This window comes from Chrysemys picta, chromosome 4, assembly GCF_011386835.1.
Source record: "Chrysemys picta bellii isolate R12L10 chromosome 4, ASM1138683v2, whole genome shotgun sequence".
Lineage (NCBI taxonomy): Eukaryota > Metazoa > Chordata > Testudines > Emydidae > Chrysemys > Chrysemys picta.
In genome coordinates, this window is record NC_088794.1 from 21,628,416 (window position 1) to 21,643,807 (window position 15,392).

The 15,392-nt window shown below is 45.2% G+C and overlaps 1 pseudogene; it reads right to left on the reverse strand.

Annotated features, from left to right (window-relative positions):
* Nucleotides 1-1,496: 1,496 nt before the first annotated feature.
* LOC101952540 (acidic mammalian chitinase-like) lies at nucleotides 1,497-12,463 on the reverse strand (annotated as a pseudogene).
* Nucleotides 12,464-15,392: the final 2,929 nt, after the last annotated feature.

Here is a 15,392-nt window from a genome sequence, read left to right on the forward strand (position 1 = left end):
GGGGGGGGGCAGCCCCTAAAACATGTTCAAAGCCCAGGTCGATCCCATCAAACCCATACTGACGGAGGTACCCAATGACGGAGTTGATGAAAGTTTTGCAGCTAGTGACTGTGGCCACCATGGTAGTGAACCTGGGAAGAACGGATTTCTTACTTAGGCTGGAAAACCATCCTCACTTTGACTCCCAACCCTACTATTCATCAGCAGCGATTCCTCTGTCTATTTTCCTGGTCCCCTCTTTTGTAAATGCAGCTCCCTGCCTTCACAGCTCAAGTCAGTCTCCTTTTCATTGTCTCTGCCATCATCTTCATCTGTCATCAGAATTGCATATGGTACACAAGTGTCTCTTTCACCATTGTCATCACCTTTAACGTTCCCTTTGTGCCGAGCCATATGCACCCCATTTAGGCCCCCCAAAAGAGGGCTTATTTGGTGCTGGCCCTCTGGACAGGGGTAAATTTCATCTTTGGAACATAAGTGCCACATGAAGACTCTTTGAATTTAATTTTGAAAATTGAAAAAAAAACTGGTCGGTTCTATAAATCAGAGTAGTAAAATAAATAATAATAATAAATTGACCAGTGACAGAAACATCACATAAGACATAACAGACAAATATCATCAAAAAACAGCCTGACACATTGCCCCCACATAGCCAGAAAGATGGTATCAATCCCTCATTTTCCTCCCACTCCAGTTCTGCTGCTAAAGTAGGTATCCACTGGTAATTTTGTCACTCCCCTTTTGCATACCACTGGAGAGGGATATACAGCTGGTCCGTGAGTTGCAGAACTTGTATGGGATGTGTGGGCCCCAAAGCAACGGTACCCCATCTGCCTCTTGCTTTGCTTGTGCTGAACATGTGTACCTGAGCAAGTTATATAAGAAAGATCTGAAGGTTTTCTATAGAGAGGCGATCAATACAGTATTACCATAATGCACAAGATGCCAAGAACTAATGCAAGTGACCTTCACAGGAATGGTAAACAGTTACCTTGAGATTACATATGGCCCAATCTCTACAGCCACTGCACTCTCCTGTACCTGCTCTATCAACCACTCCTCCTTGGCGCAGACACCGTGCCACCACTGTGCAAATGCTGTTATCTGAAAGGCCCAGGTTCCCTCTTGTTGCTTGTACTTGCTTTAGAAAAAGATTGAAGAATTCACTGGAGAAGAGCTAGCCAGCCATTGGGAGCAGGGCCGGCTCCAGGCACCAGCATTCCAAGCAGGTGCTTGGGGCGGCAATCTGCAAGGGGCGGCCTGCTGACCTGGGAAGTGAAAGTCAGACATGAGCAATGGCCCGTCTAGGCCAATATCCTGTCCCCAACAATGGCCGGTACAGCAAGTGCTTCAGAGGAAGATGCAAGACACCCTACAATAGGCATTGATGAAATCATAAAATAGCTCATCTTTGTGGTGTTGGAAGGACAACTGAAGGGAATTCATATGGTGCCGCAAACACAAAGCAAATCATTCTCATGAATGAGGCAATATTGTCTTGCTTTTGGTTGCATTTATTTATAACCAAGGGGACTCCAAGAGTGCTTATTATAGGAATGCTACAGCATTTTGAGACATTAAATCAGGGTTCCAAAGCAAAACGTGCACAGCATATTTTATGCAACCCCAAGATTCAGAATCAATGCAGTACTGAAATGGGATAGCCAGACTACGTAATCTACTGAAAGCCTGGATCTGAACTCTTTCTGGAACATGGTCCCACCTCTGGATACCCCAAATTTCTGGGCTGTTGATAGTTTTAGTTTGACCCACTACAGAGATATGGGCTAGATCTAGATGTTAAATTTCACCAGAGTTTGGAGGTTTGGGGACAAAGGGGCTTGGAGCTAGGTCTCTCTTGGTATATTGCATACATAATTAGAAGGTTCATACATAGACTATGGCAGCATATGGAACGGGTCTGAAGGACCAGACTGAATGCAGTAACTTCTGCTCCACAGCCAGAATGTCGGCTTGGCCCTTGCATCCTGGTACACAGTGGCAGCTTTGTCAGCACAAGATTTATTTACAGGTGTCTGAATCCAAAAAAAACAGATGAGGAAAAACAGATTTTAGTCGTTTCTGCAACTAGGGCCTGATCCAACCCCCATTAAAGTCAATAGAAAAACGCCCCTTGACTTCAGTGGACATTGGATCAGGTCCCTGGACAATAAATATGATGTTTCCCTCCCTGCTAGGCTCCTTCCTTGTCCAATGATTTGGCTCTCAGTTTCCAAGGAGAGCCTTCAGCTTCCTTACAAGAGGGTTGGCTCCTGCACCGCAGAAAGAGCCAGTGAAGTCATCCATGCCAAGAGCCCAAACCATGGCTCCTCCGTAGCGCTTCTCCTTCAGGAACTGGGTCTGCAGAAAAAGAACAGACAGCTATGTGCAACATCCACTGCTATTTAAAACTGGCATGTAGTAATGTGCCTTACGGAACAACATTGAATTGGGAGGGCGGTGGCTCAGATGACCTCTAGGAGGTATTTTCCATCTCTAACTTTGTCTCCATTGATACCAGATAACCAGAAATTGTTTCAGAGGAAGCATAGTATCTGCTAAGCAATAAAGTGGTCCATGCAAATACATTGACAGTCATAAACGAAAAGGCCCCAGTGTGCAGCACACCAGCCATATGTGCCCAGTGCAGCAAGAATGTACCGAGCAGACTTCAGTGGAATATATATAGGATCATCCCTGTGTGGTGGAGCCACCTGGGATTGTTAAGAACAGGTGAAACTTACTCTAAGCTCCTGTTATTTCCAGTTGTGCCTGTCTAACCAATCACAGTGCAGGCCTTGCCAGTGCAGAAATTCATTTCTCCATAGAGGTTTCTATAGTATTTTAGTGCAATTTTATATAAACTTTAGGAAGAAACGTAATGTCTCCACTTGAGCTCTCAGTCTTCCTCGTGTGCCCTACCACTCCATTCCTAACAAGGTCTGCTCAGAGGACAACATCTCCAGCTGGTGTAGATTGACTTCATTCCACTGAATTCTAGGGGTCCACACTGATTTACATTGTCTGAGGATTTGGCCCCTGCCTTTGCCCGGAAGTTGGCATTGTCTCATCTACTAAGGGACACTTATGTTCCTGTTTCCAAGGCTCTCTAATGAGGGTCTCATGAAGATGACAAGAACCCACCTTGATCTCAAAGCTCCTCTCATTGTCATATCCGACCCACTCTCTGTCTTTGAAGGCATATGGGACCTTCTGCGCTTCAATCCATCTGGTGGTGGCTCCTTTTAAGAATGTGCAAACCTGTGTAAATGAAAGTCATTAACAGCCAATGAGACAGATTCACTACATATGGGGACACATTTTAGTTTAAGCAGAAAGTTGGGGGGGAGGGTAAGAGATGACTTTTAAACAATCTATAGTCCTGTCCATTACAAAAAATGTCTGTCACATACAAGAAAAGTATAAAATAAAAAAGCAAATTTGCTCTATAAATCTTGTAGGGAGGAAGGATGGTACAGTGGTTAGCTCACTGGCTTGGGACCCAGGTTCAAGTCTCTGCTCCACTACAGACTCCCCGGTGTGACCTTGGGCAAATCTCTCTGTGCTTCAGTTTCCAATCTGTACAAAGGGGTAATATCCCTGCCCTGCCTCACAGGGTAGTCAGGAGGACAAATACATTAAAGATAGGCGCTCAGACACTACAGTAATTGGGGCCATGGAAGAACCAGCAATAGATATAACTTGCTTGAAATGCTTACCTCAAAGTAAGCCAAGATGCCAGATTCACCGGTATAGGCCCCAGGAGATCCACCCCCGGAAGCCGGAGCACCAACCCCAGTATTCGTAGTAGAAAGCTTGAAAGTTCGTCCGTACGTTGGGAATCCCATAATGAGTTTCTCAGCTGGGGCACCATTGTCCTGCCAGTATTTCATAGCATATTCCTGTAGGGAGAAAACCCTTCACAGTGACATGACTTTTACCCCAGACAAATACCCAACCCTGGGCCTGATCCATTGAAGTTGGTGGAAAGATTCCTATTGACTTTAATGGTCCTTGGATCTAGGCCTGTATTGTTATTTTTCTTACACAGTTGTAGAAGGGAACTTTGTCATAGTCATCCGAGCCCTTGTGCAAGGGGCTGTTGTGTCCTGTGACGGACCCAACTTCCATGGAAGTCGTAGGTCATCACATTGATAAAATCGAGACTCCTAAATACAAACAAAACAAATGCCACAGTAAGGAATCAATTTCCTAAAAGACTAAGACCTCTTCGCTTTGAAGGGCTTAAGAACACCCAGACTAAAGAAGTACAGGACAAGCTAGGTTGTGATAAAGACAGCAAGTCCTTCAGGATCATCCTTAGATATTAGATTATACCATTTGATGTAGAGAGGGGCCTAAACTGAAACCTTTCATCCAAACTCCCAAACTTTGGTAGTTTGGATAAAATTGGACTAGGATCCGAATTAACCCTGGGGTTGATTTCATTGGATTATTCTTTAATGTGGATAGGAAAGAAGAGCAAGACAGACAAACCTTCAGGATTATTACCAAATGACATCTACTGGGACTGTATTAGTAAATCTAAAATCAAGCCAATGGACCCTACAGTGCACAGCCTTTTTCTTATGTTCTTGCTAGCCACCTTGCAGAAATCATTTTGACTTACCTCCCCAGTGCAGCAACTTCATATCCAGCATCTATGGTGTTCTTACTGGAAGACACAGCTGCTGAAACCAACAGCCTTGCACATCTTGTTCTTTGTGCTTCTTCAACAAAAGCTGCTACCATTTCCTACAAGTATAAAAAAAAAAGCAATGGTCAGTCTTGTTCACTTGAGATAAAGAACCATCTCATGGGAATTAGGCCTTTTTTTAAATTTGCAAACATCTGCAAATAATTTGAAAACCCCAATGTTGTCTGTGATCACCCTTTATCTCATGTCAAAACAAGCACTTTTCAGGCACAACTGATAAGTTACAGGGCTACACGTCAGCACTTGGCTAAAACATTTCAATGACTTTGATGAGCTTTGGATCAGACTCTCGACAGTACTCCTGTACCTGAACCAAAATGGTGAAGCGATGCTTGTCCTCTGGAGGGCTTCCCTTGGAACCAGGATATTCCCAGTCAAGATCTAGCCCATCAAAGTTATACTTGCGGAGAAAATCAATCACTGAATTGATGAATGTTTTACGATTATCAGGTGAGGAAACCATGGCAGTAAATCTGGAAGAAATAATTTTTGTTTGACGATTGCATTATTAGCCCCACCCACTTTTGGTCTTCCAGTCTTTCCAGACAGCCAGATCCTGAGTTGGTGTAAATCAAGGTAGCTCCACTGACTTCAATGGCGTTATGTTGTTTCCCACCAGCTGAGGACCTGGCCCGTAGTTTCCATCATACCATCTATTATCTCGACAGCCTTATCTCTCTGCTGATGCCTAATGCTTTTTATTATTGTTTTTGTAATCAGATTTCTCTTCTCTAACCCTTTTTCCTTCATCTCTTCCTCCTCCATATCATTGCAACATTACCCTCCTCTTTTCATCATCTAACAATCCCATGCTCTGTGTGTTCCTAAATCTCTGAATGCCAGAAGCTGGTACTAGACACCAAGAGATGGATCACTCAATAATTGCCTTGTTCTGTTCATTCCCTCTGAAGCATTTGGCACTGGTCACAGGTGAGAGACAGGATACAGGGCTAGATGGACCATTGGTCTGACCCAGTACGGCCATTCTTACGATTTGACCACACACACACAAATTGATGAAAAAATGTTTCCAGCAATAATAATCAAAATTTACAGTTAGACCAAGTAAGGAAAATGCTGCCTGAGAACTTCTTAGAGTCAAAATCCAGTGATTTGGACTTCTGAATTAGGTTTGTTACAAATGTACTAGCCAATGAATAGTCCAAACAGGTACGACTTGTTGATATAAGGACATGTGATGTTGACAATTTGTGCTTTAAGAGTTAATAAAGCTTTAACATTTTGAATTTCAGCATCTACTGTCATTAAATAATTGTCTGACCCTCCCCCCCCATAATTTCATGCAACTCTGACGTTTTAAATAGATAAAAATATTTAAAAATTCTTAAAAATAAACACTGATGTTATCCATCAAAATTATTTTTAAAAATATCAAATTCTGCCAAGTCCAAATATATCCCATTATCTAGACTTCAGAATAATAATTATTATTATTTGTGTTGCAGTAGCATCTAGAGGCTCAAGATTGGTGCTCCATTGTACTGGGCACTGTATAAACACATAGTAAAAGTCAGTCATTGCCCCAAAGAATTTACAATCCAAATAGACAAGATAGACCAAGGGTATTAAGGGAAACTGAGGCATAGAGAGGGACGTGACTTGAGCAGGTCAGTGGCGGAGCTGGGAATAGAACCCAAATCTCCTGAGGCCCAGCCCAATGTTCTGTCCAGCCAATCACCCTTCCTCTTCATGCAGTAAGAAATTACATGCTCTTATGGATAAAGCACTGGATTGGGACTCAGAAGAGCTGAGTTCTATTCCTGACTCTGCCACTGCTCTGTTGTGTGACCTTAAGCAAGTCACTTCATGGGTCTGTGCCTCAGTTTCCCCATCTGTACAATGGGAATAACGATACTGACCTCCTTTGTAAAACATTTTGAAATTTCTGATGAACTAAGCATTATTATTATTATTATTATTATTATTGTTGTTATTACTACTGTTCCCCTTGTCCTCTATCCAATATTGTGCGTTATACTTTCTCATTTTGATTGCCATGGTCTTCATTAACAATCAGCACAACTGTTAAAGGGATATAGGACCCTTTTCCTTGCGGTCACCACCACCATCTTAAAAAATGAAGGGGAAAGTTCTTACTTTTGGGTACCAAAGCTTCCACCTCCAACAGCCAGGAGTGTGACAAGTTTCTTATTTCTAGAAAGCAGGAAAAAGTATTGGGGCGAAAAGATTAAGTGAACAAAATATATAAAGATGATATTAATTTATTTATTTTTAAAATCTATTGGCAGTTTTTAAACAATTTTCTCTATTCACACCTCCTTAGTGGAGTTACTCCAGGTTTACACCCCTCTGACTGAGGTCAGAACCTTGCCCATTATCCTTTGCTCATGACACTGAAGTCTACTGGCATGAAATTGATTGGGATTCACAGATTCAACACGGACACATCTAGAGATGGGTTTGAACAAAGGCCTGAAACTCAAAAAGCCCCTCCAAAATTTCTGAGGGGTTGAAGTCTGGATCTGAATATCATAAGGGCCTTTCTGGAACTCCTGATTTGTACACCTCTTTGGTGTTGGGGAGGGTTGCAATGCAAACCCAGTTCTAAATTTTGCAGAGCAAACCCCTCTCTGTTTACTGTGTGTCTTCACGGTATGATGAGGCAACCAGAATAATCTAAACCTGCCTTAAGCAGAATTTTAAACAACAATTATCAAGTGAACTGTAAAGAAAACAACCCGTTTACTTCCGGTTTTGCTACTTGTTGATGAACAAAGACCAAAACTCTTGGGAAAGGTTTACATTTTGATTGGTTTTGTTTGTTTTTTCTTGGTTGTTGGGGCCCTGACTGTTCTTTATATTATAAATTCAGACCTTGTCTATCCTAGGAAACTCTGTGGACAGCCAGTGAACGAGCCGGGTTATAACATGAAAGATATCAAGGAAGACTCATTTTTCAATTGTTAGGGAAAGTGATTTGTACTCACACTGTATAAAAGTCTGGATTTGGTTTGTTTTTACAAACAGCTGTTTAACTAAATGCTCTTTTAAAAAAAAAAGGATTTTACAAACCCATTTCCCAATCCACATTTCTAAGTCAAGTCCTTCAACTAAAAACTAAGGGAAAATATGATTTTGACATCCTGTTTATTTCTAAGAATAAAAAACAAGCAGGGAAAAAAACTTGAAACACAAGGAAGCAAAAAGGGGCACAAAACCCCATGTTAATCATATATAGGTCACCTTTAAATGAACTAGTTTTTAAAATCCTCTACACATTAGACGTTACTTACTTCTCCTTTAGGGCATTGAACTGCCTATAGAGGGTTTCATCATTCCATTCCACAGTGGTGATCTTATGGTTATTCATCCCAGCAAAAGCATAGACCAGGTGGGTACACAGGAATGGGTCCACATTTTCTGGAGTGTACTTAGCTGGTCCAGGCCTGTACTGAGACCAGTTAGTAAAGTAGCACACAAGTTTGTAGGCAGAGCCTGGTTAAAAATAAAAAAAGAAAAAGAGCAAACAGTGGCACCAGTGGCATTAATAATACATGATAGGTGGGATAAATCTAGTGATCTCATGGGCTGACAGCCACCCCAAAAACATGGCATGGCTACACAATCAACTGGTTAGAATTCATGAGCCATGATCTCATCTGTATATGCTGTATTAACGACTCATGTCTCAGGGCTGTAACCTTGAAATCCCTACGTCGGGGGGGTGGGGGGAGGGGCAGATTTCTAAAGATATTTAAGTGTCTAGTAAGATTTTCAAAAGCTCCAAAGTGCCCAACTCCCAGGAAGTCAGACACCTCTCTACATCTTTAGGCACTGGCTTAAATACCTTTAAAAATCTGGCCCAACATTCCTTGGCTACTAAGCACCAAACTATAAATGGAGTCAGTACTCCCGATTCCCATCAGTGCTTGTGCATGGTTCTCTTGCTTCCCAGTTCATAGCAGACAATATTTTTTGCTGCCCCAAGCAAAGAAAATTTTGGCTGCCCCCCCCCCGCCGCCCCAGCCCTGGGTCACTGGTAACTCGGTCCCAGGGCGGGTCATTCAGCAGGAATTTTGGATGTGCACAGAACACAGACAGGATTCGTTCCCATATGGTTACAGAACTGCAGTAAAGTGGAACAATTTTCAGCTTGTGTGATTGGAGGCTATCTGGATGCATATAATAAGACTGTCCTACATAAATGAGGAAAAGTTGAGGTGCCTTTATTATTCTTTTGTTCCACTCTTTGTTTCTATGGGGAATTTGCCAATGCAATGTCACTGTCTTCCTTTTAAACAAATAAAACTAAAACTTAAAAATAATAATAATAATAATAATAATAATAAGGCAATGGCTGTTGAAAATAGCAATTCCAGTCCTAATAACCACTGGGAAGCATTTCTTGCTCAATTTATTCTACTTTTTCTACAGCAAGTTACAGTGGATCAGTATATTTGATTTGGGAGAAATGAAGTAACAGCTGCCCAAATTGAGCTTGAGCACTCCGGAATTTTGAAGATGTTCAAATCTGGAAGGCAGGTGCTAGATTCCCTTTCTGAATATTAGCTAAATCTGGAAAAGAAAAGTCAATTTCTGCTTCCATGGCTCAGAAGTGTAAATCCTCCTACGTGCCTGGTACTGTATCTAAAGCTGCCCAGTCTAGTAGATCCTCCCCTCCCTTACTTTTCATTTTAAATTCTAGTGGGATCCACGTACCTGCCTTGCTAGGCTTCAGATAGAGAGGTGCAATGTCCATTTACTCCACCCAATTCTTTCTTTGGGGGAGAGCCCAGGGCTGGGGTGGCAGGAGGTGCGGGGGAGAGGGGAGAGCCCAGGGCTGCGGTGGCAGGAGGTGCAGGTGGGGGCCAGAGCTGGGGCAGCAGGGAGTGCGGGTGTGGGGAGGGGGAGAAGAGCCCAGGGCTGAGGTGGCAGGAGATGCGGGTGGGGGGAGAGCCCAGAGCTGGGGTGGCAGGAGGTGCGGGTGGGGGGAGAGCCCAGGGCTGGGGCGGCAGGAGGTGCGGGTGGGGGCCAGAGCTGGGGCGGCAGGGGGTGCGGGTGCAGGGGGGGAGAAGAGCCCAGGGCTGGGCTGGCAGGAGGTGCGGGTGGGGGGGGAAGAGCCCAGGGCTGCGGTGGCAGGAGGTGCAGGTGGGGGCCAGAGCTGGGGCAGCAGGGAGTGCGGGTGTGGGGAGGGGGAGAAGAGCCCAGGGCTGGGGTGGCAGGAGATGCAGGTGGAGGGAGAGCCCAGGGCTGGGGCGGCAGAAGGTGCGGGTGGGGGCCAGAGCTGGGGCGGCAGGGGGTGCGGGTGCAGGGGGGGAGAAGAGCCCAGGGCTGGGCTGGCAGGAGGTGCGGGTGGGGGGGGGGGGAAGAGCCCAGGGCTGGGGTGGCAGGAGGTGCGGGGGGGGGGGGGGGGAAGAGCCCAGGGCCGGGGCAGCAGGAGGGTGCGGGTGGGGCCCAGGGCCGGGGCAGCAGGGGGTGCAGGTGGGGGCCAGGGCTGGGGAGGCAGGGGGTGTGGGCAGGGGAGAGTCCAGGGCTGGGGCAACACAGAGGTGCGGGGGGAGCCTAGGGCTGAGGTGGGGGGGCGGCAAAAAACCTAGAGCTGGCTCTTTTCCTACCATTTCCAGCAAGCTGCATCATGAGGTTTCAGTTCTACATTCCTTCCCCCCCCCCTTTCCTGTTAAGTGTGGCCAAGGGAATGCTAGGAAATGTAGTTCTTTCCCTGCTCCAGGGCTGGTTCTATAAGCAGGGAACTAACCAAGGAACTACAGCTGCCACGGCTCCCTGCCAGGGCTCCTTGGTTCTCAGCTCCCATGCTGGATTCCTGCCGCCCCAAGCACCTGCTCGCTTTGCTGGTGCCTAGAGCCGGCCCTGGGGGGGGGAGGGCGCGCAGGGGGTGGTGGTGGCAGGTGGAGGCTGGGAACCCAGCCAACACTCCCCTGCTCCCTGACTGCCCCCCCCCCCCAGACACCCCTTACCATTCTGGCTCCATGTGTTTGCAAAACACGCTGCCTGGTGGGTCGGTTTGTGTGTTACACAGGGCTGCAGACAGAGGGAGGGGGGAGCAAGGGAGGGCTCTGGCTGCTGGAGGCCAATGGGAGCAGCTTAATCGGCCAAGCCGCCCAATCAGCAGCCCCACTCTGCGTGGAAGGGAGGGAGGGAGGTGAGGGAGAAAAAAAAAAACCCGGACATTTTAACGTTGTTACCAATTCCTCCCGGACGGCTATGCAGAGACACAAAAGCCGGACATGTCCCGGTAAATACGGACGGACGGTAACCCTATGGAAAGCATACACCAGTTGCCCTAAGTTATATATACGTTCGTTCCATGTGGGAACACCAGGTTATTTTAAACCTTGTCAAGACCATGTAACACTTTCTCATCTTTTGCCAGTCCTAAACTCCATATTCAGTGCCTGATTTTACTCTCGCACTGGTGTAAATCACGGGTAGCTCCTTTGAAGGCAATGGAGTTGCACCATTGGGAGAAGAGAATCACGTCATCAGTCTTTACTTAGGCAAAATTCTCATGAACTTCAGTGACAGTTTTGCCTGTATTAGGAATGGGTGAAAACTGAACAGGGACTTGGGGATTTGACCCATTATTTCTATTTATATTATCGGCCCCCAGACACCCAAACAGGGAACAAGACATTCTTACCCAGTTGCAACTGCACAAGAATGGCCAAGCCTGCAAACCAAATGAAAATGCATTAGAAAAAAAGTCAGTCTGGTACTTTGTACTCTTGGCACCCATTCACTTAGGGTGAAATTCATTCCTGCGCAGAGGGGCCAGCACCATTTAAACCCCCCATTCGTGCCTTCAAAGTGCTGCATAGGCCTTCTGCACGTGGGTGAATCTTACCAATTAAGCATAAGGTAGCCAAAATCCATTAAAGTCTGTTCTGAAATGTCCCCATGTAGGATGCTGCTGTTTCATAGATTTTGAAGGCTAGAAGGGGCCATTAGAAAATCTAGTCTGACCTCCCGCATAACCCAGTGTTAGAAAGGCTATAGATTTGTTTGAGTCTCATCCGCACCTTTCAATTTCTAGGCAAGGATTCCCCAAACTGTAACGGTTCAAATGTCATTGGGAGGGGATCAGATTTACTCACCAGCCCATAGCAGCATCTTCCCCACCTCAGCTTCAGATTTTGGCTTCAGGAATTATCTATAAATGGGGGGAGGGGGGGAAAAAGACATGTATAGGAAACATGGGAGCAACAATGGAAGTTGCTGGGGAGACAGGGTTCCAGGCAGCTGCCCGTGTTTCATACAACTCTTCTCAATAGTCTATAAGTCTAGGTGACCCAGCAGCTGAAATTCCAGTGATCCCCAGTGCAACTGTTCCCAATGTTGTCCCCACGGTTGGAGCTGAACTGGACATAACAATGGAGTAAAATTTTAGAACGTGGTCCTAGTGCGGACAGGACTGAAACAGGAAAGAACAAATATTAGTGCTCTGCTAACCATAGTTTAAAAACACATCGGAATAACTGCAGCATCTATGCACACATAAAAGTGTAGAATGTGCAGTTATCAGAAACATACACAGACTTTCTCAATGCACTTGGCAAAAAATCTTTTTAAAACCAAACCTATAAAATAAACCATGCATTTTAAGTTACCTTTCCAGAGTCTCCTGTATCCCCAACTTAGATCCGTTGCCACAACTTACAATTCAACTCACAAAACAAAGCTAAAATTAAATGAACCCCTCCTTGATATGCCCTGCATACAATCACTGACCTGGCAAATTCCTGCAGCGTAACCCAGGGCAGCGGTCTGCTTCTTTCTGCCGCCTGCCTCTGCCTATTATATAGACAGAAAGGTTATCCACTCCCATACAAATATAAATACTGAGCTTGCATTTGTTAACTCCCCACTTCCTGAATTTTTCCCTCATAAACCCCAGGCTCAGACCAATGTTTTCAGGAAATAACCATAACAGAATTGCACCATAAAAAGGCAGCTGATAAAACTTGTTCTAAAACAGTCACCAGCTTAGGTAAGAGCAGCAGTTCCAGTCAATATTACCGCATTTACCAGGCCAGTCAGCGGCCCACTCACTCCTCCACAGCTTTTACATTGCATAAGGCAGCTAGAAAGAGCATAGAGCGCTCGCCAGGCATCATAGAGCATAGTGAAATGTACCATGGCGCCATTAGTTTGCACTTTATTAAATATTACCATAACAGCTAAAGGCTTAACCCATTGTGCTGGGCGCATAGTAAGAGCCAGTCGCTGCCCTGGAAACCACTGTATAAACAGACAAGACAGAGAAAGAGAGGCAGAATGGAACCATATGTCTTGCTACTTGCTAGTTAAGTGCCCCAGTTACTAATTATCTGCCTCCTTTCATTTACAGAAATAGAGTGGCATGAAGTTTGTCCTGATATTCATCTTCCCTTTCTTCATTTTGTCCCACTGTTCCTAGCATAACCCATCATTACATCATTCCACTCCTCCCTCAAGGTTTACACCTTTCAAATGTTTGTAGGCTGGTACACTCCTCCTTCTAAACACTGGCGAGCCAACCTGCAGTAGACATTGTTTAGCTCGCTTAATCTTCTCTCATAGATCAATACCTCCAGCTCCCTGGTCTCGTCCGAGATCCCTCTAATGTTGCCACTGTGTTCCACGTCATGTTCTAAACGCACACCTTTGTCCAGTATGATTGTATCTCCTCCCTCTCAAGTATTTCTTCCTCAGCTTCACCAAGAATAAAATTCATGGATGAGTAGAAGGATATGGCAAGACGTTAGAGACAGAGGCGGCTCCTGGTCAAGTTCTGACCCACTGGGCCTAACTAAGCCTCATTTATACTCATGCAACCCGAATGACATCTTGAGCCAGACCCTGAGCTGGTGTAAACTGACATAGCTCCACGGAAGTCAATGGAGCTAGGCCCATTTACACCCACATGGGATCTGGCCCAAATCTCTGTTGAACGGGTTTATATAGTAGGTCATGATAAATCCCACAGATTTTTTTCCCTTTACCACTCTCTGGAGAGAATATGGGGTAAAACAAACAATGCTTCCTCTAAGATATCTCCTCTGCAGCCTACACTGACTCTCTAGAGAGGCGAAAGATACCAAACGCCTACTCCCTGTCGCAGTGATGGAACCGCAAGTGGAAATAACCACCCAGACAATGAACCCGCCGTTCCTGAAACTCATGTGAAGTGACTGCCTGGTTCCTGTGTTCAGTTCCAGCCTCTGAGGGAAGACAGGCAATGGGAGGTCTTCAAAGAAAATACTGAGATCACTTCTCAGTCCGTGGGCCAGAGCCTAAGCTGGTGTAAAAGGTAAATGGTTCTGTTGATTTGAAGCAGGGTTTCACCCATTAATACCAGCTGAGGATTTGGACTGATAGGATTACGTCTGATTTTTTCAGCCCCACTTCCACCCTCAGTTACACGCATGACACACTAGCCCCATCAACCTGTGATTTCCCTCTGTTTCATTAGAAACCTTGAACAGGAAGAGCAACGGGCTAAATGAGACATTACTCCTTAGGAGGCTGGTATTTTACAGCTAGTCAGCTGGCAGAAGCGAATGCAATCAACCTGCAGCGGCAGGGTAATCTCCTGGCGATTACATTCCATCAACTGGTCTGAAAAGCAGAGGTGTCTTACTGTTAGGCCCCTTTCTGTGAATTAAAAATACCCTAAACTAGAGTCTACGGCATAAGGACACAGCATAAACTCTGTTCTGTTCAGTTCTTATCACCTTTCTGAGAAGGCCTGTCAAGAACCCCTCTAGACAGGGGGCCTGAGTCTCTGCTCCTTTACACCAATTTTACCACTGCGCCGCTCCCGTTATCTTTATTATTTATATTTTGCCTAGTGAAGTTGCTCTTGGATTTACACCACTGTCAGTGAGAGGAGAATTAGGGCCAAGCTGTGCTTTTTATGTCTGTTAGGTAGCTAGCGTCATTATGAAAGGTACATGTACGCTTCAAGGTACCCACTTGAATTCAATGAGATTAGCTACGATGATTTGTCTTCCCAATGTATTGTGACTTAAGGCCGCAGGAACCTTCATTATCTTGAAGTCTTCTGATGCTTAAAGAGGCACCCTGAGATAATTTAACATCCATTAGGAGCTACAGATCGTAGTAGGCTGTGCCAATGGGTGCAAGGCGGTGCCGTACAACAACCGCAGCTATTCATTTCCCACATTTCTCCAAGCAGAGTAGACTACTGCATGAAGATGTCTTGTGTAACCTTCACCAGCAGGGGAGGGAAGTAAATCCCAAAATAAGGACTTGGTTGGCCCAGGGGATAGGGCACTGTACTGGGTATCAGGAAATCTAAGTTGTGTTTTCAGCTCGGACACTAATTTGCTACATGTCACCTTGAGCAAATCACGTCCACTCTCTGTGCACCAGATTCTCCATCTGTAAGATGGGTATAACGCTATTTACCTTCCTTTGAGATTGAGGGAAGAAAAGTGAGGTAACTATTTATTATTACTATTAGAAATGATATGAGCTGAGATGGAGAAGGACACAAATCTGAACCACAGAAAGAAGTCTTAGGAAATGTCTGACTAAGCCGGGCTGAGCCTGTGTTGAATATCTGGCCAATGAAGTTTTGTGATGCAGTGGCAGAGAAGACACGATATAAAGAGAATATTATTTATTACTGTTAAAAGCAGGGTCACCAATCACATAGCAGACAGACAAC